The sequence below is a fragment of the Arachis ipaensis genome, chromosome B02, assembly GCF_000816755.2.
Source record: "Arachis ipaensis cultivar K30076 chromosome B02, Araip1.1, whole genome shotgun sequence".
Classification (NCBI taxonomy): Eukaryota; Viridiplantae; Streptophyta; class Magnoliopsida; order Fabales; family Fabaceae; genus Arachis; species Arachis ipaensis.
The window spans coordinates 62,122,746-62,132,905 of NC_029786.2; the positions used below are offsets into that span (position 1 = coordinate 62,122,746).

At 34.9% G+C, this 10,160-nt stretch overlaps 1 long non-coding RNA gene across 1 annotated transcript; it reads right to left on the reverse strand.

Moving 5' to 3' along the window:
* On the reverse strand, positions 1,867–4,840 carry LOC110268861. The gene is made up of 3 exons (XR_002357525.1): positions 4,400–4,840; positions 4,179–4,315; positions 1,867–2,213 (listed from the first exon to the last, which is right to left on the reverse strand). It is a non-coding gene; the product is annotated as an uncharacterized LOC110268861 (long non-coding RNA).

A 10,160-nucleotide genomic window follows, 5' to 3' on the forward strand; every position in this document is an offset into this window, starting at 1 on the left:
TAAACTGAAATACCTCAAATAACATTAATTCAAAGAGTAATCTGTAACATAGAAGAATTCATAAATAAAATTGGAAAAATAATAAAAAGGAATATTGAACCTGATAAAAAGAGATAATTCTAAAAGCGCATAGAATCCTAATCTAAATCCTAATCCTAAAGAGAGAGGATAGAATCTCCCTCTCAAAACTAAATCTAAATCATGGAAAACTAACTAATTGGAGACTCTCCTTGAATGGATGCATTCCCCCACTTCATAACCTCTGGTCTATGCCTTCTGGACTTAGATTTGGGCCAAAAAGGGCTTCAGAATTCGCTATGAGCATTTTCTGCAATTTCTGGTGTGTGGCCTCTGTCACGCGTCCGCGTGGGTCACGCGGTCGCATCATTCGGAGTTTTTCTTGTCACGCGGTCACGTCAGTCATGCAACCGCGTCAATGTCTTTTCGCGCTGGCATGCGGCCACGTCGCCCATGCGATCGCGTGGCTGCCAGTTTCTTCAAAAACTCTGTTTTGTGCTTTCCTTCCATTTTTGTATGTTTCCTTTCCATCCTTTAAGAAATATAAATTGAATATATAATTTAATTTTAATTTAAATTAAAAATTAAATGAATTATCAAAAAAATATCAACAAAATTTGTTTTTAATTTTTCTATAGTTTTATTTAATGGTAAGAATCTCTCTATAGTTACTAACATCATCGATACAAAAAAAAAGTATAAATTTCTATCAAGTAAAATAAAATGCATATAAGATAAGTAGCATATATGTAATTCCATTATTAATCATAGACTATAGACAAATTTCTAAAAACAAAATCTTATGAATCAACCATAAATTTTTTAATATTTTTTTTTTTTTTAAGTTGTCCAAACTTATCAATATTTTATAATATGATTTCACAAGTTATAATATGTGATATTAGCCATTGTTATATATATGAAAAATGTGACTCGTTTAGTGTTTAACCACTTATTTTCGATTAATATTGTTATAACAAGGATACATCATACATGTGACTGTATGAGAATGATATAGCTTGAACTTTGGTTATTTAGGAATTTACTAAGTGGCTAGAGTAGTTTCACGTCACGAACCAACAAATGCTAGCAATTGAAATGATAAAAAAGACTAGTCAAATGGATATTTGCCGGATTACTTGCAATTTGGAACTAAATGGGGATGAGTGAAATTTTTACGAGTGAAGACCTGTCCACGTGAAATAGACTGGAATGGGACATAGGTACCCTCTTCAAGGGACCCATTAAATCCACGCGAAAATAAAATTACTGATTCTCTCCGTGGCTGCTACTTCTGCTTCTTCCGCCGCTGCTGCCGCCGCCGCCGCCACTTGCGTTGGACAATCTCTCTCTATCATCCCTGGCGTCACATGAGATCCCTCCACCGCCGCTCTCGTCGCGTCTACTCTTTGCCGCCGCTCTCATCGCATCTGCTCCCTCTGGCGCCTCTTCCATCTAATCTCAACTCGCTCTCTCAGTTCTTCTTGTAACCATCTCAAATTTCAGGTTTATATATCCTGATTTTGTGACTCTGTTCTTCGTGATAAACCTTAGGGCTTAATTTTTCTGTGCCAATTTTAGGATTATCATACTCTGTTTTTGTGCTTCGTTTGAATCTGCGGGTTTACTCTGATTTTGATGAATTTTTTTCAATCAAAGCTTTTTTGACCTAAAATTCATGGTAGGCCATTGCTTTCGACCGAAGGCTCTTTCACTTATTATCATTTGCTTGGACGAACGTTGAATCTGTTCTGTTCTGCTCTGTTCAAGTAATTTGTAATTCAATTAAATATTGTGATTGTTAAGTGTAACACCCTAACTTTCAGCACGTCATGATCGTACCAAAAGCAAGGCGTTACTGACCTGTTTTCCTTATTTACTATTTAATATTGAGCCTTTAGTTTGATACCGCTTTTCGATTTTTAAGAAAATGCCAGAAAATATTGTTTCTCATTAATCAAAATCATTCATCAAAGAACACACAGGTAATAGTAATCCCTTAATTAGTAATAATGATAAATATTATACAAAAAAAATTCAAAAGAAATTCAGATACAATTCCTATCCCTCGGTATAAAATAAAATCTTAAATAACAAAGGCGAGGGAATTATATGAAAATAACTCGACACATAAACTTAACTTAAATAAAACTCCTAATCGCCCGCGGCTTCAAACTGAGTCTCCGAGCCTGTCACTGAAAGGGTGGAAGATTTTGGGGTGAGAACAAACCACTAGTTCTCAGTAGGGAATAGGAATGCTGTACTAAACAGAGTAAATACAAATAGCTAATTCATATCATAAAAACAATTTCACTTAAAATAGTTTCAAGTTCCTTCCTTTAATTCACGTTAATTAGACAAAATTCCAATCACATTAACAATTCCTTATCCATAAACATCATTCCTAAATACATTATTAAGACCACAACACAAACAAGTAAAATATCTATAAAGCACGTAAGCACATCACGAAAACAACAGCACAAACACAAATAAATAAAATAAAGCAAACACAATCAAATGTAAATGCGCAAACAAGATGATGCATGCCTGTTCCTAGTGCAGGCCATGAGCTCATGCGTCGGTTGTCTACCCGCAACCCGACGTTACTCGAAGTGAACCCCGAATATGGTCCCTTTACTGTGTCAATTAGACACCTTGGCATCACGGTTATCCGTGTCAATTAGGCCTCATTATAATAACAGTTCAATGTGTATCACAGTAAGGAACAGTGCTATCAATTAGGCGAACATTCCCGCATTAGCAATCTCAGGCTATCCGTTAGGCGGGCAATTTCGCATTAGCAGTTTGGCACAGGGCCCGTTTAACATACAATTCTCATTTATTTATTTCATTCATGACTTTTCATTTTCTTTCATTTTATTATACCTCCACATCACCAATTACATACTCATACCTTCACATCACCATATTATTAAACATACCTCCGCATCACCGCTTAACTATACATACCTCCACATCACCAATTAACTTTAAACCCTTCCTAGTTGTTATAGTACTACTGGTTTAAAAGCAAAACTTGGTGTTGAGGTAATTTGGTTACAATTAAAACTTGTACCATCTCTCTTAAAATTCTGTTATTATTTTCTAAGAAAATGCAGAAAAACAGCAGGAAGTAGTAAGTTTGATAAATTCCTTAAAAATCCAATTTTCACCCATTGCCTTTCAAAATTCACGACCTCAAACAAGACTCTTTTAGCTTTTCATTGAATCAAATTCCAGATTAATACCATGTCATATGAAAAAGCTATGAAGTGAGAAACACAGCCATGCCTTTTAGAATTCGATTTCCAAAATCCAGTGAGCTACCCATACTCTTTTCAACATATCTACTTGGTTAAGTAGGGTATCGACATGAAATTTAAAATAAAGATTGTGGACACAGGAAGATTGAAAATGCTGTTGGTTTCAGCTCAAATACTTACCATAATTGAAAGTTAAGGGAGTTGGAAGTTGGTGCTTCTGCAGTAAAGAAACAGAATTTTCTGCAGAAACCATCAATCTTCAAAAATTCATTTCTCCCAAACCACTCATTAATAAATTCTGAATTTTTTATGAGATTCTCAAAACACATTAAAGTTTCATGCAAAAATAGTTTCATTCAAATATATGACCTGAGATGCTCCCAGAAATTGATTCTTTCTACTGTCATGTATGCAGAAATTCTGTCTTAAGCATTTTCAACAACCTTACTTATCAAAAACCACATTTGAACTTATAACCCTTCCAAAATCACACGTTTAACCTCTTTCCAGTTATTCAAAATTGTCTTCATTGCCAACACAGCCCAAGAACCCAGAATCAATAATTCACACGATGTCAAGTACTTAAGCATCATCAAACCTTTTCTTTTCTACACTATGCCAAGCATAATTTTCCATATACACTCATCATCATTTAAACACATAATAACTCATCAATTCACACCAGCAAGCTCAGCAACAAAAGTAACACCATTTATTCTATCCCTTACAACATTCAGTACGCACAATCATCAAATCAATCACCAACTACAGTTATAATTCAACTCAATTCCGTCAATTATTCACACAAAGCAACCATAAACCATTTGCAATTACTCTTTTAATTTTAGTAGCATTCATAAGTTAAAATCTTTACTTTTAAAACAAATCCCCTACCTCAGTTAGTCGAAACCCACAAGGTTAGGCGTGACTCCAACTTCGTTTTAACTCGCAGCAGCAGCAGCAGCAACAGCTTTAAACCGAATCATTAATAGCAATGCCATCGAACAATTTGTAGTGGTATTGGCATAACCCTAACATATTAACATCTCAACATTCTCAATTAACCATGGAAGCAGAATGGTAATAATGAGGGTTTGGGAACAAGGACAACTTACTAAAAGTTGAAAAGAACAGAGGAATGGAGCAGCAGCAGTAACAGCTTTGTTTAAGCACATGCAACCCCACGGCCACCATCACGGCAGCAGCGATTTCGGCACACAAAAGGGGAACCAAAATCAGAGACAAGGCTGAGCAACTAACGGAGACGGTGGCTTCGCAATAGCTGCGCGGCCTTCCTCCTCCCTTGGACAGCGATGCGGCATGGCAGCAAGGGGCTGGCACGGCTTATCTCTCTCTCTCTCCTCGCGTTCGCCTCTTTCTCTCTCCTCTGTTGTTGGCGACGATGGCGGCTACTGGGAGTGGGTTGGACGCAGCTGGGCGACAACGTGACGGGCATGAACGGCGAGCCCAAGGCCCGCAGTGGTGGCGCAGCTCCTCCCTCTCCTCTTCTCCCTTCCCTGTCACAGCTTCACTCTCAGATCTCTCTCTTTTCTTTCTTGCTTTTTATTTCTATTGCTGTATGGTAGCATTTTAGAAGAAAGGGAAAGCGGTGTGGCGGTAAGAAAGAGTAAATTGTGGCTTATTGAAGAATGGACAGGTGGTTAAAGGGGTATACATGTGTGGGTGTTTTAGAAATTAGGATTAGGATTAGTGGATTAGGCATTAGGATTTAGAATTGGGAATTTAGAATTTAAGTAGAGTTTTAATTTAAAAAAATCAGCAACTATGGTTCTGAACCTATGTTTTAAAATTGTGGGATTTCTATAACACTGGCTTTACTCAAGTGGATGGTTGTGTTCTGCCTTCGCCAAGGGTATTTAATATTTATTTTTGTCATTGTGCTCTTGAAACTTGTTTATTGTGTGTTCCCTTGTTGTTCTATTTGAACTTGTGACCTGAGGTTTTCTTAGTTATGACTTGGAAGGTCACTTGTTCGAGAAATGATTTTTCTCATTTAGCAAATGCTCTAGTATCTTGTTTTTTCTTGACTCCCACATGAAACTAAATGAAAGTCCTTTTTAAAAATCCTTTGTTTGGAATATAGATTTACATGGAAAAATTATCTTTTTGCTACTGTCATATCTAAATGCTATGCTGCCTCTGATGAATTATAAATTATTTTAAAGTTCCCTTTGCTGTTTGTGGCGTGTTGGTATTATTTTTTGTTTCTTTTTTTTTACCTACCTAAGCAAATGATGTTAAGTTCTTGCTGGTAGTTATTCTTGTTTGAGGTTACTTGCTTGTTAGATTTACAGAGACAAATTCTCACAGACAACTATCTATGTAAACTTCATGTACGTTTGTGTTTGATTTTTATGTTATAGAAGAGGCAATTCGAAGATCTACTGCACAAGAGCAGGATGATATTCAAGCTTTGAGGTTTGTTACCTTATTTATATATATAATTATAAAGGATTCTGTTATACTTGCTGTATTTGTTACCTTATTTCTGGTTTTGGAACCTTTTAAGTTATAACTCCATATTTATGATTTTGTCTTGTGAAGTGTTAGCTCGTAGAGAAGTAGTAATTAGCGTATGTATCACATTCACAACTGTGGTGCTAACATTGCACTCTATCTGTTTGTATAAATGTCTCACCCAATAACTGAAATTTTTTTGTAGCAAAACCGTGTTATTTTTATTCTTGTAACAATTACAGCTTTTGATAAATGGAAACCAAGTCAGTTGAGGAACCTTATTCCACCGACGATGAGGTCTACCTGCAAAATGCAAGTGATGAAGATGATAATGACAGTACCTTTTCTTCCAGTTCCACCACCAAGTTACAGTTCATGTCTTTTCTTCCTTGATATGTAGTATATACTTGTGAGAGTACTCAAGTGAATTCTTTGAGTAAAAAAAGCATTTGATCTTAATGGTAAAAAGTTGAGTCCTCATAAAATTACCGGAAGTCAGATGCAGATAATTAATACCAGAAAGGAAAAAATTGATATTATCAATGAGGGCAAGAAGTATGGGAACCTGCAATAGGAACAGAAACAATGTGAAAAAAGAAGTTAAAAGACTACCCCATTAATATGTGAAGAAAAGAGAATAACATTTACCTTCAAATTTAGTGGAATTTTATTCTTTGAAAACTTTTTGTTTCTTTAATTTGAAATTAAATGTGGTTAATTAATTTTTAAGATTAAAATAAATTTCCCTTTACTTACATTTGCTCATTTAGATCAAATGTTAATAACTCATGTCCGTAAAAAACAAGTTATGGTCATGTGAAAATTAAAGAAATCTAAGGCAACCACAAATGTCACAAGTAATTCTTTTATTCTTATTTGGGAAAAATTTTTATTTATTTATTTATTTATTTCTTATTTTCTCTTCCAGATACAAAAAAGAAATATATGAACTTGTAAAGAAGCGGTGAGAGGAGGCTGACAATGTCAATGAAGTAATCAATAACTTTTCCATGTGTGTCATCTCCAGGTCTATTTATTCATACGCTGTTGATTATTGTTTTATTGTTCATTGCCGATGGTCTTGTTGTTGCTAGGCAAGTTGATACCTCTCTGTTTACATAATGCACTATTTTTTACTTCATCCTACTTTCAATGTATTTTTGTTCATACATCTCTGTTTACATAATGCCAAATCTATGTTTGCTGGGCAGCTCGAGTATTACAGGTTCTTTACATTGCTATTTAAAAAAAAAGATCCTAATCTTTGCTCAATTAAATTAGCTGTAAGACTAACAAACAATTATATTGCAGATGGTTTGGTTCTGGGATTGACTCTTCCATTCATTCTTAGTGCAGGACTTCCTTTTGGAGCTAAACTATTTACAAGAGATGTTGATGTCCTCCACCTCATAAAAATTTGAATACTTGTAAGTCTATTTCGTGTACATTGGTATCTAATCTTTTCAGCACCCTAAATTTGTGAGACTTATATTTATGTTTGATTGTTTCTATCAGTTTGTTGCAGCCACCCAACCCATCAATGCTTTGGCATTTGTATTTTTGAAGACTATAATCTATCTCCTTACGTGAGGTATTTCGTTATGCCCTCTTTGTGTTTGATTAAAATACAACATTCTTTTTCCATTTTGTTCTTACATTCATCTGCTTCGTTTTGCAAATGGTTATTACAACCCTGGGTGATCTGCATGGGCTCTATCCGGGGATCATATTGCAAAATAAGGTTTTGAGGATTAAGGATAAGTCTACTGATCAGGTTCAAACATCCCTTTGAGAAAATTTTGTACAAGTTGTATGTATTGCTAAATAATAAGTAGTGCCAACTCCACTTTGTCTGGAAGAAATTGAAGAGATAGATAAATGCCTAACTCATACCTTAATCACGTTGGTGTTTGTTAATTAGTTAATTATTTGACATATATGAAAAATTCTAAGTAAAAAGACCTCAGCAAGAAAAACCATTTTGAAACATCGTCTGAATATAAAGAAGAAAAAAACTACTCCTCCTTCCATGTATCATAATGTTAGACAAGAGGACTGCTCTAACTTACATTGATTCTAAAAACGAAAATGGTTGTTCATAATATTTAACTTTGAGATGTTTCCACTAGCATACATGGGAACAAGTAGAAAGTTCTGAGGTGTTTCGAATATTTTATTCCATTTCAAAATTATATTCCTTGATATGGTTAATGGTTATGGTTATGTATCTTATGTAGTATTGATTTGACTAATTATTTTCCTAAGTATATTTATATGGAGGATTTCAGGTGTATAACACTTGGATGGGTTTACCTGGTCACTGTTGGGCATCATAATTGTCCTGTTTTTGTGCTGAATTATTTGGTCAGAGTGTCATTGCTAATTGGCTGAGATGTCATGGTGTCTCTTTCTGATTGTGCAGTTTGGATGAGATGGCGTCTTCACAATTAATTTGATGAGTGTTTCAGATATTACAACATATGAAATCCAGCGGGAAGGAACATTCAATGCCATATCAAGTGATATCAAGGTAAAATACCTGCCACTCAAGCATAGCACTCAAAACATGTGCAAATACAGATTTTTTTTTCTTTAGCTTTGTTTTTCAAAACTAGGCCATGGTACCTCTTTACAGTTGATGTAGTTAGATAGGAATCATGGGATAGTAAAACTTAAAAAATCTAAGTTCATTTACCACTTTGATTTGTAATTAATTAGTAAAACTGTTATATTATTATATTTTTCGCCCAGGGCTAAATTTATATCTGCAGAAGAAAGAAGTGGTGTCACTTTTGATGATTTTCCTGACCAGGAATATATAAAGAGGGAATTGTGAGAGATTGTACAAATTTTAAAGAATGATGAGGAGTTTCAAGACAAAGGAATTTATTTTCCAAAAGGTGTGCTTCTCGATGGACCTCCAGGAATTGGTAAAACTCTACTGGCTAAAGCTATTGCTGGGGAAGTAGGGTTGCCTTTTTTTGTGGAAAATGGCACAGATTTTGTAGAGGTGATGCCTGTTCTCCAAAGATATTCACCCGCATTATAGAAAGTAGCAAGTAGAACTTTGGAATATAATTTCTATTCAACTTTCAAATTTAAAAATAATTTAATTCTTTAGGAGAATGAGGATGTAGATAAAATTTAAATTAAGCACTCATTTGGTTTTCCTAAGATACAGGCATATCAGTTTTGATCTAAATGTGCGTGCAGGTCTGACATTGATCAGAGTGTGCTGGTTGTGATTGTACCTAGATCATATGCTCTACTCTGTAAATAAATGAAACTTATACCCATGAAGTGTGGAATATTGAATGCATAAAAATTGTCTTCATCTTTAAAGTTAAAAATATTTAATTTGTTCTTCTCCCATATGTTTGTAGGGGTTGCTGCATCACGTGTTAAGGATCTTTTTCTTTTGCCTTCATCCATATTTATTTATAAGAGGTGGATTTCCATCCCCTTAGGAACTTGATAGATCTTCATTTTTATTCCCATGACTGAAAATCTCTACAAATATCCATTTTAATAGGGGTATGCTTTTAATTGGCTTGCAGGTTACAATGATGTTATTTGATATTCTAAACTTAAATTTCAGGTGCTTGTGATAGGTGCTACAAATAGATTAGACATTCTTGATCCCGCTTTGTTGAGGAAGGATCATTTTGACAAGATCATTTGAGTTGGTTTGCCATCAAAGGATGGAAGATTTGCCATTTTGAAGGTGATTTCCTCCGACAATTTATGCATAATGAACCTTGCTTCGAGAAGTATTTCATTATCTGTATCCATTTTATTGAGGAAGGGTCGTTTTGACAAGGTCATTCGAGTTGGTTTGCCATCAAAGGATGGAAGATTTGCCATTTTGAAGGTGATTTCCTCCGACAATTTATGCATAATGAACCTTGCTTCGAGAAGTATTTCATTATCTGTATCCATCTTTTTTCGTGTGTAAACTAGGTGCATGCTAGGAATAAATTCTTTAATTACCGACGAAAAATCCGTCGGAAATTCTGTCTCTAATTATCGATGGAAAATTCGTCGGAAAATCTGTCTCTAATTACTGACGGAAAATCCGTCGGAAAATCTGTCTCTAGTTATAGACAGAAAATCCGTCGGAAAGTTTGACGCGAGGGGAAATGGAGGGGAAAATTTACAGAGGAAAAATCTGTCGGTAATTGGTAAAAATCTGTTGGTAATTTGCCAACGGAAAAAAATCTGTCGGTAAATAATTTCCGACGAGGCTTTTACAGAGGAACAAAATCTGTCCGAAGTTTCGTCGGTAACTAAAAATTCGTCTGTAATATAAATCAAATCTGTCTGTATTAAGCAATTTTCTAGTTGTGTAAAGTTAATTCTTTTATGATTATGCCAATGTATAGCACTATAAAAAAAAAA